Below are 17,686 nucleotides of genomic sequence, written 5' to 3' on the forward strand. Positions count from 1 at the left end.
ATTCCTTATTTTTTAAAAATGGAGAGAAAGAATCACAAACTAAAACGGCCACAAAAGCCGGGTGAGCAGTGTAGATGAGCAGAAAGAGTCGGGTGTAAGACAACAAGGAGCGAAGGAGACTCTGGCAAAAAGGGGAACACAAGCTCTGGAATAAGGTCCACTGCCTCTATGTTCTAACTAATGGTTGTCATGCAGAAATGCAAGCCAATTTTGCCAGATCCTTCCATCTTTCAAGAGAAACTGGAAATGCAGAGATTTTTTGTGTGAACCTTGTCAAGTTTTATTTGTTAGCAACCAATTCAAAGAGAATGATACGCTCTGCATAGGCCACAGAACACACCCCTAAGGGGTGCACATGACCCTCCAGCTGCTGTTTTGCAAACTCTCTACCTTCCAGGAGCCCTACAAGATGCTACTTTGAAGATACGAAGTTAAAGGACCTGTGAAAGGATTTGCAGCTTGTAAGCACTGGAGCTGGAGTTGAAACTCAAATCCAGACTTTTCTACTGGGACAGGTAGCCCCTACCCCTCTCTCCACTGCAGTGTTACATAAGGCACCTCTGCTCCTGTTCTCAGAGTCTCCTCAGATCCAGTGAGAAAAAAGCACATCCCATAGACTGCTTTTCCTTCCAAACAATACAGTGGATTCCTTTGTCCTCAGATTCACCAAGCTTATCCAAAGCAAAAGACATAATGGAGAAAGTAAAGTAGAATCAATCTTCTTCCAAATGATTAGATGTCGAGCTTGCCCCCAAATCTCTTTCAAATCTACAAGGCAAAGGCTCAGTGGCCATGTTGTCCATTTCTTCTGTTCTCTGGCCTGTTTTGCCATGACCAGCCTCCTCTTGATTCCAGCAATCTAGGGATCTCCCTCAACCCTCAAGTCCAGGCTTCCAGGCCTCAGCTCCTAACCCAACCTGGGGGTCCACTCTCTGTCTACTCCTTCAGCCTCCAACACCACCTCTCTTGTGAAAACTCTTTCTAGTTCTAACAGCCCTGCCATCTGCCTTTCCTTTCTCTCCCTAAAACACGGCCCCAGTCCAGGGTCCTGGCTTGGAACTTCTGCTCTTCTCTACAATTTCTCATTCTGGGTGAATTAATTCTCAAGGCTTCAACCACCGCCTCTATAATGATTTAAGATATGAGCATCCTGGGGAAAGGAGAACAATTTATGTAAAATAAATTGGTAGTTCTTTCTCCAAGCTTTTTAGTAATTTTTCCTGAAGAAAAGGAAAAGGATGGGAAGAATGAAACTATGCTTTTTTTGGGCAAATGATGAATAATATGGTGAAGATATTTATATATTACTAACAGATTTTATTCCTAAAAGCAATGTAATAAACCTATTGAATAAGGGGAATTTTATTTTTAAAAATACGCATTGTATTTTTGTCCCCTTAAGAGTCAATAACAGAACTTGCTAAATGTATTTTTACCTCTAGCACTGCTGGAATTTACACACACCCACACACACACAAAAAAAAAAAATCGAAGTATTATCACACTAGAAATAACCTGGGAAACAGCCGGGCTAATTGTACCATTCACAGACATATCTCAGTGTGCCTAACTCGCTCACCTGCTGCCACATCATGCACTAACAGCAGTTACCTGGATCTGGCTTGCATTCTAATTCATTCCCAACGTGAACGATTTCCCAAAATACAGATTTTCAGTTCAGGGTTTGCCATCACACCACACTACCCATGAAGGGATTAAAAAAAAAAACAAAATCCATCCTTTTAGACACATTTTTCTTTTTGTTCCTTCCAAAGAAGGAATTCTTTGGATTCCTTATTTGGATTCCTTGAGGGATATTCTATTATCCAGTATTATCTTCAAATGGCTTGGAATGAACAAGCACATGCCGCGCAGGCCATTACGACTGGCTCCCATCCACACACCTTCCACCTTGCTAATCCAGAGCTCCTGAGTGCCCCCAGAAAACACCTCCACACCTTTGTATCTGTTGTTCCCTCCACCAGGCCAGCCTCTCTTCTCTTGCTATCTAGAATTCCTACTCATCACCAACAGAAAGCTCAGTCTCCAGCTTGCTTTAAGAAATCAAAATAGAAAGGATTTGAGAAAGTTTATCTGGGAATGAATGAGAACGTGACTCTACTAGTAAGTCTGTGAGGACTTACAAAATATGCACATTTTCATATTAAATAGGAAGAGGTTAGATATCTCTAAACTCAATGCACTATGGGGCATTTGCTACATTCCTATAGTTTCAGAACATTTGGAAATCATAATTAAATTCTCAGTTATCTGATATTGTCTGGCAAAATCTCCCCCTTGACTTTGGCAATGAGGTGAAGTCTTGGGGTTGGGTCATGGTGAGTTGGGTCTATCCCTGAAAAGAAGCCACAGCTGAAGATTTACACATCCTGGCAGCGTATGTAGGAGCAGGCCACTGAACTACATCAGCACGATAAGACACCAGTTTCTACACGGGGAGACACTTTCCACCGCACATTACTCTACGGGAAAGTGTGATTTATCAATAATGTCAGGGAAAATCTGCACAGCCAGATACTGCCCCTCCCCTCCCCTGCCACTGGGATGGCCCAGCAGGGCAGAAGTGAATTTCTTCTGTAGTGTAACTAAGGCAGACTATGGTAATAGTGCTGACAGCCAGAAGTTAGCCATTTCTTCCTAAACACAGGCAGCTGCTCCAAACCCCTTACATACATTACCTCATTTAATACACATGAAGACCGAATGAGGCAGATCTTCCCATTAGTCACACCTTATGACAGACACACAGAGACGTGGAGAGAGAGAGCACAGCAGCAAGTCTAGGCTCCAATGTTCAAGCCAACAGAGCTTACCCACCCCGTACCCGACAGCCTCATGCAGCATAAAGGAGAGAGCACGCATTGTTCTTCACAGAATCCCACCTTCAGCTCTTTGGCTCCCATTCTGCCATCTCTACATGATCCATGAACCTATAAGACAATGAGATCCTCGACAAACTGTGATATTTCAGTGCAGCCATTTTGACAGGGTGCTAGGAGTTGGTGGTTTTGACATAAAGGAAGCATATTAACACAACCTAAAACACAAACCTTTTCGCTTCCTTCCTTATTATTCACAAATAAAATGCAGAGCTGGCAACATTCCCCTATCCATGGGTCATTCCTGTGCCTTGCTTATATCCTGGTTCTCACTCAGGACACTGTGACTCCAAGCTTTGGCAAACTTTCCCATTTGGAGAGGTCCAGAAATAGCACAGAAATCACAGGCAGGGTGAGAATGAGGCTGAGGACCTCTTGTTCATATCACTGTCACAAAAAAAGTGTTTCTACATGTTCATACCAAAACAACCACATCAGAATGACCCATTTGCTGGTTTATTTGTGCTCCTAACACCCAATACAGAACCTAGAACTTCATGGACGCTCAATAAATATTTACTAAATGAATAAATGTTTTATAATATACTACTAATAATTATATTGAAGCACTTCTCAGCTTTTTCAGATATTTTTGATCGGGGGAAATAGGAAACTACACCAGTATCTTACACTGTGCTTCTCATACTTTGATGTGCATCAGAATCACCCAGAGGGCTTGTTAAAACACGGACTACCGAATCCCATGCCCAGAGTTTCGGATTCAGTGGGTCCGGAGTGAATACTGAGAATTTGCATTTCTAACAAGTTTCCAGTTGATGCTGATGCTACTGGTCTGCACACCACACTTGGAGAACCCCTGACTTCAAAGAACAACGGTTTTCTGAAATTCCACTATCAGGAGCCGAAACTGTGCACTGGTAAGACTGTTTAAAATCACATCGGCATCTTCCTGTAGGTCAGAGTGTAACCAGATAACAGAACCGCGGTAAAAAAGAAACAGAGTTCCTCCACTAACCCAGAGCTCTGTGCACAGTGGGCCATTGCCAGTGTTGGTGGAAGAAATGCCTGAGGATAAGAAGTCATACACTTGGCGATGCTCTATCAACCAATTTTCCACAGAAACAATGAAATGGAGGAAGAGTCCCAGTGTGCTGTTTGTCAACTGTAAATCATGTGAAGTTATTTAGAAGTTGAGGAGTAGAAATGAATTCCCTTTATGATCTGACTGCATTAAGTAACATGAAAGCAGCCTGGGAATCAAATAGATGCCTAGCTACAAGTTTCCTTCCTTTTTAATGCCATCAGGAACTCAGACACCCTTCTAAGAGACTCTTCAAATGCAGATGACATTTCAGATTATGTATAAACAATCCTGTAGCAGGGCCTGACTTGGCCAGGCAAGGTGGCTCATGCCTATAAATCTAGCGCTTTGAGAGGCTGAGGTAGGTGGATTGATTGAGCCCAGGTAGCAGGCGTGGTGGTGCGCCTGTAGTCTCAGCTATTCGGGAGGCTGAGATGGGAGGATAGAGCCCAGGAGGTGGAGGCTGCAGTGAACCAAGATCACACCACTGCACTCCATCCAGCTTGGGTGATACAGTGAGACTCTGTCTCATTTTTTTTTTAAAAAAAGACTTAAGATAGTAACACTGTATCTCACCAGGAAACTAGTAAAGCAAAGTGGCAGTGTCCTTTGAAAGTTTACTAAAATAACAAAATATCACTCCAAAGGAAAACAGTGATATCTGAGGTTCTTAAAATTTGCAGAAGTGTTGGGACAAACTACTTGATAAAGATGCCTTCTGGGTTCAACTGCAGAATTCCCCAAAGACACCAAAACCAATTTCTGTGGCAATTACTGCACCTGAGTCAGACAATTCACTTTTGTCAGACATTCCTTGTTAAATGGCCCAGACCAAAAAAACCAAGTTGGGGGAAAATGAAAAGATTGCATTTCCACTTACAGGTTCAGGAGTGAGAAACAATAGCCATGGCTCCTTGACCTGTTCCTTCTTCCAAATCCTCATGCAGTTTAATGTCATTGAACTATGCGTTTGGCCCTCAGTTTCCTCATCGACTAAATGAAAAGATAAGTCTCACTGGATCTCTGAGATATTTTTCAGATTAAAAAAACTTCTATGTTCTACAAGGAAGTTAAGTGAAAGAGAATTAAAGAGCAGGAAAGGAAAAACTTAGCTTTCAGCCAACTCCTCTTGCTGGAATAATTTTGGGTCCAAGATTTGAAGGCAAAAATATAAGCGAGGATCATATTGCAACTGCAACTAACTGGTTATAAAACCAAGACCAGCTATGACTTGATCTTGGGCTGCCACTTTTCCACCTGCCAAAAACAACAGGCTCTCTCAGGTGCTCAAGGAATAAATGCTTCTTGGATGCTTCCCTGCCTACCTCTCCGGCAACACCGGAGCAGGTTCTTTGCAGGAACATGATCTCTGATTCCTCTTCTCACCAGCTCCGAGATTTTCTTTTTTATTTTTCCAAAAGCAAAAGTCATTGGTCGATCTATGTTTAGAAATATGCACAACAAATCAAGAAATAAATTCATATGTGAAAGGATAGAAATGTTAGTCTCAAAATCTAGGCAAACTTCCATTTTTATAAGCCTATAAAGACAATATAAATAAATCAGAGGGAGTGGAGCCTGCTGGCAGCAACCGCTAGATCTCTCTCATTTTCTAAATAACGCTCCCTGTGCTGAAAGGTATATTCAGTGAGTGTTTCATTTCTCTTCTTTCTGGAACAGGGGTCTCTCTGTATTTGCCTGGAACTGTCCGTAAATTCAGAGAGAATAACTTGCTACTTTGTTTTACCTTTTTTATTAGAATGTTGATAGTTTTCCTTACTTCTCTAGTCATCACCTACTTCTGAGAAACAGTGACAAGAGTGATAAACAAAGGCCTGGACTATGTAAGTGCAAATTCTATGAATAAATTTATAATTATTGTGTCAATAAGCTATGTAATTTAACACATAAACAAAACCCGCTTCCTCCACCCCCGGAGGGAGTCCTTCTCTGGTCACTCACCTTCAGCCCTGACCCCGCCAAACCCTGCCCTCTCTCTGTCTCCTGCTACTGCTACGGTGGCCTGGAAGGCCCTTCCTGTCCATCTCTGCCAGTCCAAGTTTCCCTGCAGCTTCCTAGCTCAAACACTTTCCCCCCTGTGGAGCCTTTACCCAAGCCTCTGCTCCCCTAATTTAAACAACCCTCTGCTCTCTAAGCACACCGGGCCCTTTAGTGGCAGGGCCTCTGTGGCAGGCATCTCATTACGCTCATATCTCCAAAACTGTTAACTGGCCTGTCTCCCCAGCTGGAGTGTGGACTCCCTCATGCGGGGATGATGCCACTCGGTTCATCTCTCAGCCTCACTGCATTGACTCTGCAGCATAGTAGTTGCTCCAAGATTAGGAGCTCTGTGCAAAAATCATCCTTTGTATTCAGTTTTTCTCCTGCACTATGTTTACTCTGGAGTTGGCATTGTAATGAAGAACGAAGGAATGCATCTCGATTGACTGATTACCAGCTCTACAGCGGCTCAAATGTGAATACAGCCTGGCCACGTGTTATGTAGCCATCAAAAATAGCGGTATAGCAGTATTGTGAAATAAAGGTCTATGATATTCTGCTAGATGACAAATTCAGATTATGAAACCATATGCAGAATATGATCTCATTTGTGTGTATTATACATGTTCATGTTGATGTGTACATGTCTCTGTATGTTATTAGCCTGTGCATATAAGGCAAAATGTCATGCCTTCATCACTTGGGTTGGCGTTAGGGATCATTCTTATTTTCTTCTTTTCACTTTTCTGGATTTTCCTCAAAATATTTTCAGTGATCATATATTACCTTGAAACCAAAAACGAATGTTGGGTGTTCCTGTTTATTTTCTAAAGAGGCATAGAGAGGCCAACCAGAGTTGTGACCACCATCAAAGGATGAACTACTGAACATATAATCCCAGAGATGCATGGGAAGCCAATGAGGAGCCCCTAAGGACATGTAAGGAGAAGCCATGGACCATTTTGCTTAAACACCAGGAATTTAAATTTACAAGATGAACTGTTCCTAAATGGTCCATCACCTTTTCTTATGAACTTTCTCCTGTACCGCAAGAGTTGTAGCTATTTGGGTCACTTTGCTGAGAACAAGAAGAAGGAATGGACTAAGCTGTCTCAGAACTAGACAGACCGCTATGGCAGGCTCTTCTCCAGCTGGGCATGGCAGGGCACGCCCCTCCCAGGGGCCTCTCATTCAATGCCTCTCACCATTTACATTCCAACAGTGTAAGATGACGGATACTTTTAATATGAGAGAACTGTCATTTATTTATTAGCTGGGGACAGGCTTTGCAGCCAGAAAGGATGCATTATAAATCAACTCCTTTCTCAGCCATTAAAAATTAATACAGTTCATAATGTAGAACGTCAGTAATTTCTTTATAAGAGGAGAGTGTCATTTTTTTTCTTTTCTTCCAGGTTTTGTTTTTACTTCCTCCCTTCTTTGGGGATTTTTTTTTTCTTTCCTAAAGACTGGCTGAGTATAAATTACCCCAGGGAAGGGGAATATACCCTTTCAGACAGAGGTTGAAAAAAAAAAAAAAAAGCCCCTGATCAAATTCCCCATGGAAGTATGGTCCACTGCATCTTTCAAATTTGCCTCATTAAGGCTCACTTATAACATCCCTTGTTTGTTTCTGATCTACCTTGCATCAAAAATGGGAGGCATTTTAGGTTTCTGATAGACCAGAGGGAAAGAAATACAAGGTGAGTGATTTGAGGTGTGCTGGGAGGTCTCTGAATATTATTTTCTAATGATTGCTCCCTCACAGAGGGGCCTTCATTAGCTTTTCTATTGTCTCCAAGTTAACTTGGCATTCACCAAAAGAAGCATGGATGTTAGAAGCTCAGCCCAAGACCAGAAACCCTTCATACAGCTCCTCCTTTAGGCCTAGGATCCAAGGATGCAGAAGGAAAAGATGGCACCAGAATATGCCAAAAGGCTGATTAGCTAAGCCTCCATGAAGGCTTCCCCTTTGGTTCTTCCCCAGAGTGGCAGCTCCAGGAAAAGTGAAAGCTTGGAATTAGAAAGAAGATAGCGTCTGTTCTTAACTTCAGAGGAAATAAAAGGGAGAATCCAGAATCTGTGATGTCTCCATTTCACCTTAGCAATACTGAGGAGTTTGCAGTGGTCTGTTCAACCAAGTTGACCTTCTCAAACCCTGAACAAAGGAATATATGTGAAGGGAGGGGGGACCATCCCACTCCTAGTCAACCCACCGAGCACTCTTTCCTGACTTTGGGGAATAGGGGGAGGAGGGTCACCCAGAGATGAACATCACGCCCCAGGCACAGGCTCCCTGTGTTGATGTCTCTGTCAAACCAGCCATGATTTAGTTAAAGCTCCTAAGTAACAAATCCCCACAAATCCCCAAGCACATATTTCAAATCTATTTTCAGAATTACACTGAGCATAATTCAACCAATCAATGAGCCATTAGGAGTTTAGTCCCAACACTTCTTCATTACCAGTGGCATTAGGGCTGCTCGACTCAGCAGAATCCAGTGCAAAGAGTTGCTGTATCACCAGCAATTCTAAGTCTGGGGACAGAAGCTTATACGTTGCTTACTGAGAGGCACAGCCACAATCTGGGTGACAAATTAAGCGACAAAACCACCAGCGACAGGATAAAAGGAGACTTGGCCAAAAATAGGTCAACTTGGATCCAAGGACTTCTGCTCTTCTCCGTCAGGGGTAGCTCTTGCATCACCTCCAATGCCCATCTCCGGCTGGACCCTGCTTCTAGGAGGCCTGCCTCGTGGGGATCTGAAGCTCCAAAGAGCCTTCTGGGGTGGGCACAGGGAGGGGGATGACTACATAGGAGCTAAAGTGCTAGAGAGGAATTGCCTTCTGCTGCCTCACTGGTGAGCACTATGGGTCACCCAAACTAGCAACCATCTGAAAGTCTCCAAGATCTCCCAAAAGGTGGGGGTGGGGGTGAATTGGAAGTCAGCTGACAGTGGGAGATTAGTAGAAGTGGCATGCTCCTAAACTCTACAGTTTGAATCCTGGCTTTACCTTTGACCAGTAAAATGACCTTGGGCAAGTACCTTAACTTCCTTGCTTCCCTAGGAAATGCCTAATCTGTAAAGTGGAGAACACTACACTTACATTAAAGCCTGATTTAATGTAGAAAGAAAGACTTCATGAAAAGAAGAGGTGGCAGTAGGATCTGTCACATCACAGTTTTGTCATTTTCTACCTGCAAGACTCTAGCAAATATTTTAACCACTACCTGTGCCTCAGTTTCCTCACCTAGAAAATGGGGAAAGTAATAGACGCTACCTTATATGAATTTTTTCTTTTTTTTTGAGAGGGAGTCTCCCTCTATCGCCCAGGCTGGAGTACAGTGGCACGATCTCTGCTCACTGCAAGCTCTGCCTCCTGAGGTCACACCATTCTCCTGCCTCAGCCTCCCGAGTAGCTGGGACTACAGGCCGGCTAATTTTTTTTTTTTTTCATGTTTTTAGTAGAGACGGGGTTTCACCATGTTAGCCAGGATGGTCTCGATCTCCTGACCTCATGATCCGCCTGCCTTGGCCTCCCAAAGTGCTAGGATTATAGGCATGAGCCACCACGCCCAGCCTTCATATGATTTTTGTGAGGATTGAACAATTTATTATTATATTTAAACTGGTTTTGGTGCCTAAGATATAATAAGCACTACGCAGTGTATGATTTTATTATTATTTGAACGTACTTCAAGTTCAGAGCCTGGCCCTTGGTAAGTATTCAGTAAATGTTAATTTATTTATTTATTTTTTACTACTCCCCCTTTTCCCCTCTCTTCACCACCTACCTCCTCCCACCTACTCTCCAAAAGCTATGCTCCCAAAGGATCACACAGCAGCTCTGAAGAATTCACACAGCTTGCTCAACCAAGATAGTTGGATCCAGCTAAAACCACAAGCAGAAATGTTTCATTACCCAGGCATAAAAGTCTAGCCTTGAAAATTAGCAGGACAGTTTACCAGACCAGAACAGCGATGATGACAACAAATTACTAGGTTGCTCTTCCTAAGAGGAGAGATACAAGGAGTAAAATGTACATGGTGTCAATGTTTTCATCTTCATTCTACCCCCTGTACCCCAAGAGGCACCTGCTTACTCCTAGAAGAGCAGGAATGACAGTATTTGCAAGGCTGAAAGCCTAGGTGAGCATTTGCTTTACTCCTGGAAGAGACCTGGGTGGCAGGCACTGTCATTTCTAACAGTCACTTCCCGTTTCTTGCTAACAGAGCCCTGTGATTCTGTGCAGACATATGCCCTCCAGGCAACCATATGCCTCAGGGAAAATGAGTTCCATTCCCAGCCTCAGGGGAGAATCTGGAAGAGCCTAAAGTGCTTGGGGGTAATTCCGTTCCCCTTAAGAGTGACTGGCTTGGGAATAAACATATGACATAATTCTGGCCAATGAAACAGGAAGGAAAGACTACTTAGGGGCTTTGGAAAAAGGCTTTGTCAGTTTCAACCCACCCACAAAAAAAGACAGCCCCGTGGGGCCCCTAGTCCATGTGCCTGACTGTGATCCCTGGAGCTGCTGCAACCATTTTGTAGCCATGAGAGAAGTCAACCTGGTGATAAAGCAAAACACAGAAAGGCAGAGGCAGGAGAATCAGAAAAAGCAGAGCTAGAGTCCTAATACACTTCACCAGGAGCCTTCCCTAGCTCTTTAGCTGAGTTATGCGATGATTGACATCTTTCTTGTTTAAGCTGAGTGAGTCAGGATTGTCTTGTACTTTCAGTCAAAAGGATCTCAACTGATATAATCAGTGTCTAAAACATGAGATATGTGCACAAATATGAACAACACTCAGACACATGTACATTTGTGTCTGAAGATCCTGTGTATAAGTTTGCTAAGAAAAAAACAAAAGGGCTGTGCACTCACATCTAAGGACAAGCAAAAAGGAAGTCAAATAAGCAGACAGACATTGAAGCCCTAACTTCGGAGGGGACCGTGCAGGCACAAACATATGAGAACTCAGCGTAATGCACACAGGCAGGCATACAAGGGAGAAGAGGAGCTTTGTTTCAACAAAATTAAGTTTGCTGACAAAGGGAAGGGTGAAACAAAAAATCAATCAAACAAAACACAAACAAAAGAATCTCGCCATGAATCTCTCTGCCATCTTCTAGTTGAGCCCACACAACATTTTGGTCTCATTAACTCAACAGGAAATTGGCCTGAGCCCTCTGCTCATCTACATCCATCATTTCCTGACAACCAACATATTACAGTGCCGACTCCTAAGAGCATCTTCGTAGCTGTGGAGCCGGGTGATAAAATGCTGTTTCTTAGAGTTGGGGGAAAGAAGTCGCTGGAGGGCATTCTTATTTCAGAAATAACTCCAAGCTTGGAAAACACATTTTTTGGTACCATCAAGCTGGTGTCCCCCAAGAGCATATTTATATCAGAAATCGTAATGATCGTTGTAAAAATATTGCTATCAAGACGAGGATGATCACATATTGTCACTTATACAAGTTTACAGAGTATTTTCAAATTCTCATACCCCTTCATCTCAAAAGATACCTGCTAAGGTGGTCAGCTTTTCTTATCTCAAATTTAGAGAAGGCAAGTACCTTGTCCACAGTCATGCAGTGGCTGAGATGATAGGCTGGGACCTGGGTCTAGGACCACCCATGCTCATGTCACTTTCGTTTCTAATGAAAAAGGATCCTCTGCAATCCCCTAGTTCAGTTCACTCTCTCAGCCGCTAGACCCTGCCTACTCCATGCCAAGACCATTATATTATCTTCTTGAAATAAGAAGATGCTTTGACCTTCCAAATAATAGTTTGGAAATAGTGACTTTGAGAAGGCTGGCTGCATCTTGGTTTGAGCATTTCTCCTTGGAGCAGCTCCCTAAGATTCCATTCCTAAGTGGCAGCAGATCTGCCTGGAAACAAGGAATGCAGTGAAAATTTGGCCATGACCAGCCTCTCCGGATCTGGGGTTTAGGAAGTGTTAGAAGCACCTGCAAGAGCTTCTAGGAAGAGAACAACAGGCAAAGATCCCCTGATCCATTTAAGTGTAGGGCACTTAGTGCTCTGCCAGAAATCCTGAAGAATGTTACCACCCCAATTCGGGCTATTCCCACGGAATGCAGCTACGTCCTGTCCCTCCCAGGGGCTTGAGAGGAAATGTGACAGTGCCTGTGCCAAATGGGTTCAGGCCCATCTGGGCACTGTCACAGTGAGTGACCACACCTGCTGGGGAGGCAACAATGGAGCCCCCAAACCCCAGAACAGCCCTGAATGGGATCCATTGAAACATCTGTGTCTACAGAGATGCTAACAGGTATACTTCAAAATCAGGTTCAGTAGTTCAAGAAATTTGGGAAGTGCTGCAGACCAAAGGTCCTTCTTGGAAAGTCTCAGGGATCTCTAGCATTAAAGGCTCTCAGAATTCTACAGTGTGAAAGTTACTTAATCCAGGTTTTCCCAAAATTATTTTGCCATGAAACTTTTTTTTTTAAGCAATGCCTATTCGTATCCTTCAGAGAACAATTTGCGAAACAATGAATTAAAGGCAGCTGAAGAGAAGATGGAAGGGCAGTTGTACTCTTGGCTTCTTGGCTAAGGTGTGGGTAGAGCTTTGGTTTTTAGTTATTGACTGTCAATAATATAGTACAAGGGGAATGAGAACCAACAAATTCTTGGGCACATCTGTCATAAGGAACGACTCACGTATTCACTCATAGCAGATGGAGGTGATGACCACTTTCCCCTGGAAAAGGGCTTCTGGAAAGAGAACACTAAGAGAGACCACCATAAACTACTGAGATTACCGCTTGTAGGTGGGAGAAGGAGATCTTTTTCCCTTTCCCTGATTTTTAACTTCTGCCCTTAAAATAAGAATGTCTGTCTCCTTGGAGACACGGGAAGTAACCCCAAGCCCTTCCCTCACCCTGCATTCCTGGCTTCTCCCTGGGAAAAGCAAGTGACTTATTTGATGGGTGATGAGGGTGGAGTCCATCATCCGCCATCACATTTCTCTTCTGGGCAAAGTTCATGAAGAAAAGGGATTCTCTCCTTGCGCATATGAGCTTCCTGGGGTGTTCCTAAGCTCTCTGGCTTCCAAAAGGTAAGGTGAATCATGACTCTCCATGCAACTGAATGAATAATATCTGCTCAGCAAACCCAAGTTCTATCTGTGCATCCCAAGTTCAAGACTGAGGAGAAGCACCAAAAAGCCCATTTTGGCTTTACGCTCAAGCTGCCTTCTTGGGCACAACAATAATGCTCATCTTTTGATTCCTATCTGACCGCTATATGTACATTTTAGCTGGTTCAGAATTATGACCCTCTAAAACTTCAATACAGACTGGATGCCTGAATCCAGTTGAAGAAGAAAAAATATAAACTAATTATCTCTGGGAATTCTTGAGGTAGAAAGGATCTCTGGAGGAAAGCTAATCCTCTCACTCCTTGAAGACAAGACTGAGGCCAAAACATGCCAGGAAGACAAGTAGTCCTTCTGCTTCTAGGCCTTCGAGCAGAGCAAAAAGGACCCACTCCATGTTCTGCTCACCTTCAGCTTTCGGGTGCAGCTTTCTCTGGGCTCCCAGGCCACCACAAAATGACATTACTCCAACTTGGCTGGGGGGTCTCATCATTCTTCCCCTCCTCGACCATGAAGTGAATGCTTATCCCCAAGTACTTTTTTAAAGCCAATTACCTTGTATTTACAGGGAGCATAATTAGACCTAATTACTTAATTAGCATGACTGCATGCAGCTACTAACTTTGAGTATGTGATTATGGCAGTGAGGCACAGAGCAGATGAGGTCATGATAACCGCAAGGATGGCAGGTGGTCTTGGCCCAGGGAGATGAATGCTAATCTGTCACTTTGAACTAGTTGGTTATAGCTCCAAAGTGCATGCTAGGAAAGTCTAGTGTTTTCAATTAATTTCAGGGAAATGGCTTCATATGATTTTTTTCTTCCTGGGATGGGGGAAAAATGTCAAAGTGCCATGCTTGGATTGTACCAACATTTAGGGAACTCAGACGTCAGCACCCAGCAGAGATTAATATCTTGAGGCTGAGACCCTGCAGACAAGCTTGTATGTACACTAAGTTCAAGCCCATGGGCCCAGGACTTACTCGCTGGGCTCCCAAGATATCTCATTCTGGCATCATCCAGCTCTTTCTAGAAAGAAAGAATACTGGTAATATGTTCAGACCCATCCCTCCCTCCAGAGACCTTGTGCTTACCAAACCTAGGTCTGGTAGGTTTGGTAAGAATTCCTGGGGGTCTCCTAGTTATTCTAATTCAATCTGAAGATAAGATTTAAGAAAAATCAGAGGGGGACAATACAAATTTATGTCCATTTAAAATGTTTTATGAAACACTGCCTACCAAGCAAGGCCTGGAGATACAGAATTGGTAAAAAAGATGAAAGCTAAATGGTTCCATTATTAACCAAGATTCACCAAGATTCATCCTATGGTTCCCCCAGAGTGGACTGTCAAGATCCAACCAGCAGCATAAAAGAGGGGACCCATCAGAATCCCCCATCCACCTTGGTCCTATTTCTCTCCCATGTCACATCCAGCAGAGCCTGCCTTCTAAAACAACCACAGGGAGCAAACAGCAGCCCCTGGTATGCCAACCTCGCCTCTTCAGCTGCACACCCACACTCCCAGCCCAGCCCTGTAACCAGATCTCCTTCTTTCCATCAGGCAAGTCCATCCAGGACTTCTTCTAGAGAAAGACTTATTCTGCAGGAGCAGCAGCTGCTGCTGTTGCCTCTGCTACTGGTTCCAGGAAGGGCCCCAGCCTCCCAGACAAAGGAGCCCATTTTCCATATTTCATCTGCAAGTCCATTATACTGAGTTAAGTGGCTGGGAATAAATACCCATCATTACTCTGCACTAAGCGATGTTTGTTAGTATAGAAGGTGACAGAATCTATATCACACCAATGCACTATTAATACTGCATTACGCACATGTGCTTTGTGCTCCCCACCGCAGCTGGAAACTGGCCTGGGCAAATCCTCTTCCAGAAAAGGCAAGCTTCATGGTTAATTGGCCCAGAAGAAAAGGAGGAGATAAGCCACTTGCACACTCTGATAAAAGGGACCACTGGTCCCAGCCAAAGAGACAGTGCACAGATCTAGTAGTTCCAGCTTTGGTTATCTGTGCAGATGTTCTTGCCTTGTGGGCTGGTATGTTAGACGGGAATGCATCAAGTTTTCCTGGGAAAGAGTGAGGCCAGGAACTTCACACTACTGCTCTGTAGCTAAAGAGGGGTAAGAGGCCGGGCGCGGTGGCTCAAGCCTGTAATCCCAGCACTTTGGGAGGCCGAGACGGGCGGATCACGAGGTCAGGAGATCGAGACCATCCTGGTTAACACGGTGAAACCCCGTCTCCACTAAAAAATACAAAACATTAGCCGGGTGTGGTGGCGGGCGCCTGTAGTCCCAGCTACTCGAGAGGCTGAGGCAGGAGAATGGCGTGAACCCGGGAGGCGGAGCTTGCAGTGAGCTGAGATCTGGCCACTGCACTCCAGCCTGGGCGACAGAGTGAGACTCCGTCTCAAAACAAAACAAAAAAAAGCTAGTGCCTGAAAAAAAAAAAAAAAAGCTAGTGCCATACCACCAGAAACTAGGAAGAGGTACGGAAGGATTGATTTCCCTATAGGTTTCAGAGGGAGGATGGCCCTGACAATACCTTGATTTCAGACTTTGGGCCTCCAGAACTGTGAGATAAAAAATTTCTGCTGTTTGGGGCCACCCAACTTGTGGTACTGTATTCTGGCATCCCTAAGAAACTAACACAATGCTTTTCAATAAGTGAGGAAATAAAAACTGTAATACAGTCACACAATGAACTATTGCTCAGTGATAAAAAAATAAAATGAGCTATCAGGCTTGGCACGGTGGCTCACACCTGTAATCCCAGCACTTTGGGAGGCCGAGGCAGGCGGATCATGAGGTCAAGAGGTCAAGACCATCCTGGCTAACACGGTGAAACCCTGTCTCTACTAAAAATACAAAAAATTAGCCGGGCGTGGTGGCAGATGCCTGTAGTCCCAGCTATTCGGGAGGCTGAGGCAGGAGAATGGTGTGAACCTGGGAGGCAGAGCTTGCAGTGAGCCAAGATCATGCCACTGCACTCCAGCCTGGGAGACAGAGCGAGACTCCATCTCAATAAATAAATAAATAAATAAATAAATAAATAAATAAAATAAAAAAATTTTTTTAAATTTTTTTATAAAGCCAAGAAAATTTTTCTTAGCTATCAAGCCAAGAAAAGACATGGAGGACCTTAAACATATATTGCTAAATGAAAGAAGCCAGTCTGAAAAGGCTACACACTGTGTGAGTTCAACAATACGACATATGGAAAAGACAACACTATGGAGACAGTAGAAAGATCAGAGATCACCAGGGATTGAGGGATGTGAGGTGATAAATAGATGGAGGACAGGGGACATTTTGGGCAGTGAAATTATTCTGTCTGATACTGTCATGGTGGATACATGACACTATGCTTTTGTCAAAACCCACAGAACTGTCCAACACAAGCAGTGAACCCTTCTTAAATTGTGGCCTTTAGTTAACAAAAATGTATCAATAGTGGTTCACCAATTGCAACTAATATACCATAATTACGCAAAATGTTAATAATAGAGAAAACTGTGGTGACGGTGGGGAGTGAAAGGGAATATGTGGGTGCTCTCTGTACTTTCTGAAATTGTTCTGTAAATCTAAACCTATTCTAAAACTGTTCTTTAAAATAAATAAAAATTAACCCCAGGGCCAGGTATCACCTGATCTGAAGGTAGTCATGGCCCCTCAAGAACTTGATTCTATGGAGAATTCAGAGAGGGGTAATAAGTGCCAACAGCCAGACCGAGGTTGGCCCAGCCTCATGACTACAGAGGACTTCAGCCAACCCTGAACACCCTATACAGGACTGTCCTTATCCTAGAAACAGAAGAGTGAGCCTCTATAAAACAAAAGAACTGTCCTTAACAGGTTGCTTCCCTGACCTCCAGCCATGCTGAGTATATGTCAATCACTAGAGGTCTAGGCAACAAGATTTGATAGGGGAGGGATGGATGCAGGAGTTAACAGGTCTGAGTTTAAATCTCAGGCTCTCTCTTGTATGATCTGGAACAAGTTACTTAAGCTCTCTGAGTCTCAGTTTCTTTATAAAATGGGAGTAGCAGCTCCCCCTCAGAGAGCTGGTTAAAGATCGCATAAGATAAAAAACATAAAACACCAGCCCAGTGCTTGCTCTAAAGAGGCTGTTGATACAAATCAATAAGCTTTCCTTTTCCTCTCTGTGAGTGTCTTTCTTTCTTTCTTTTTCTTTTCCTTTTTCTTTTTTTTTTCTTTTTCTTTTTTTCTTTTTTTTTTTTTTTTTTTTTTTTTTTTTTTTTTTTTTTTTTGAGACAGAGTCTCTCTCTGCCCCCCAGGCTGGAGTGCAGTGGCACCATCTGGGCTCACTGCAAGCTCTGCCTCCTGGGTTCAGGCCATTCTCCTGTCTCAACCTCCCAAGTAGCTGGGACTACAGGCGCCCGCCACCACGCCCAGCTAATATTTTGTATTTTTAGTCGAGACGGGGTTTCACCGTATTAGCCAGAATGTTCTTGATCTCCTGAACTTGTGATCCACCCACCTAGGCCTCCCAAAGTGCTGGGATTACAGGTGCAAGTCACCGCGCCCGGCCCCTTCTGTGAGTTTCTAGAGAGCCTGGGCATGGAGTCCTCTGGCACATCTTAGCACCT

General features: G+C 43.7%; 1 protein-coding gene across 3 annotated transcripts in view; it reads right to left on the minus strand.

Moving 5' to 3' along the window:
• Window positions 1-17,686, minus strand: part of NTRK3 (neurotrophic tyrosine kinase, receptor, type 3) — a 389,076-nt gene that overhangs the window by 134,480 nt on the left and 236,910 nt on the right. The window lies entirely within an intron of this gene.

The sequence above is a fragment of the Mandrillus leucophaeus genome, unplaced genomic scaffold, assembly GCF_000951045.1.
Source record: "Mandrillus leucophaeus isolate KB7577 unplaced genomic scaffold, Mleu.le_1.0 Scaffold297, whole genome shotgun sequence".
NCBI classification, from domain to species: Eukaryota; Metazoa; Chordata; class Mammalia; order Primates; family Cercopithecidae; genus Mandrillus; species Mandrillus leucophaeus.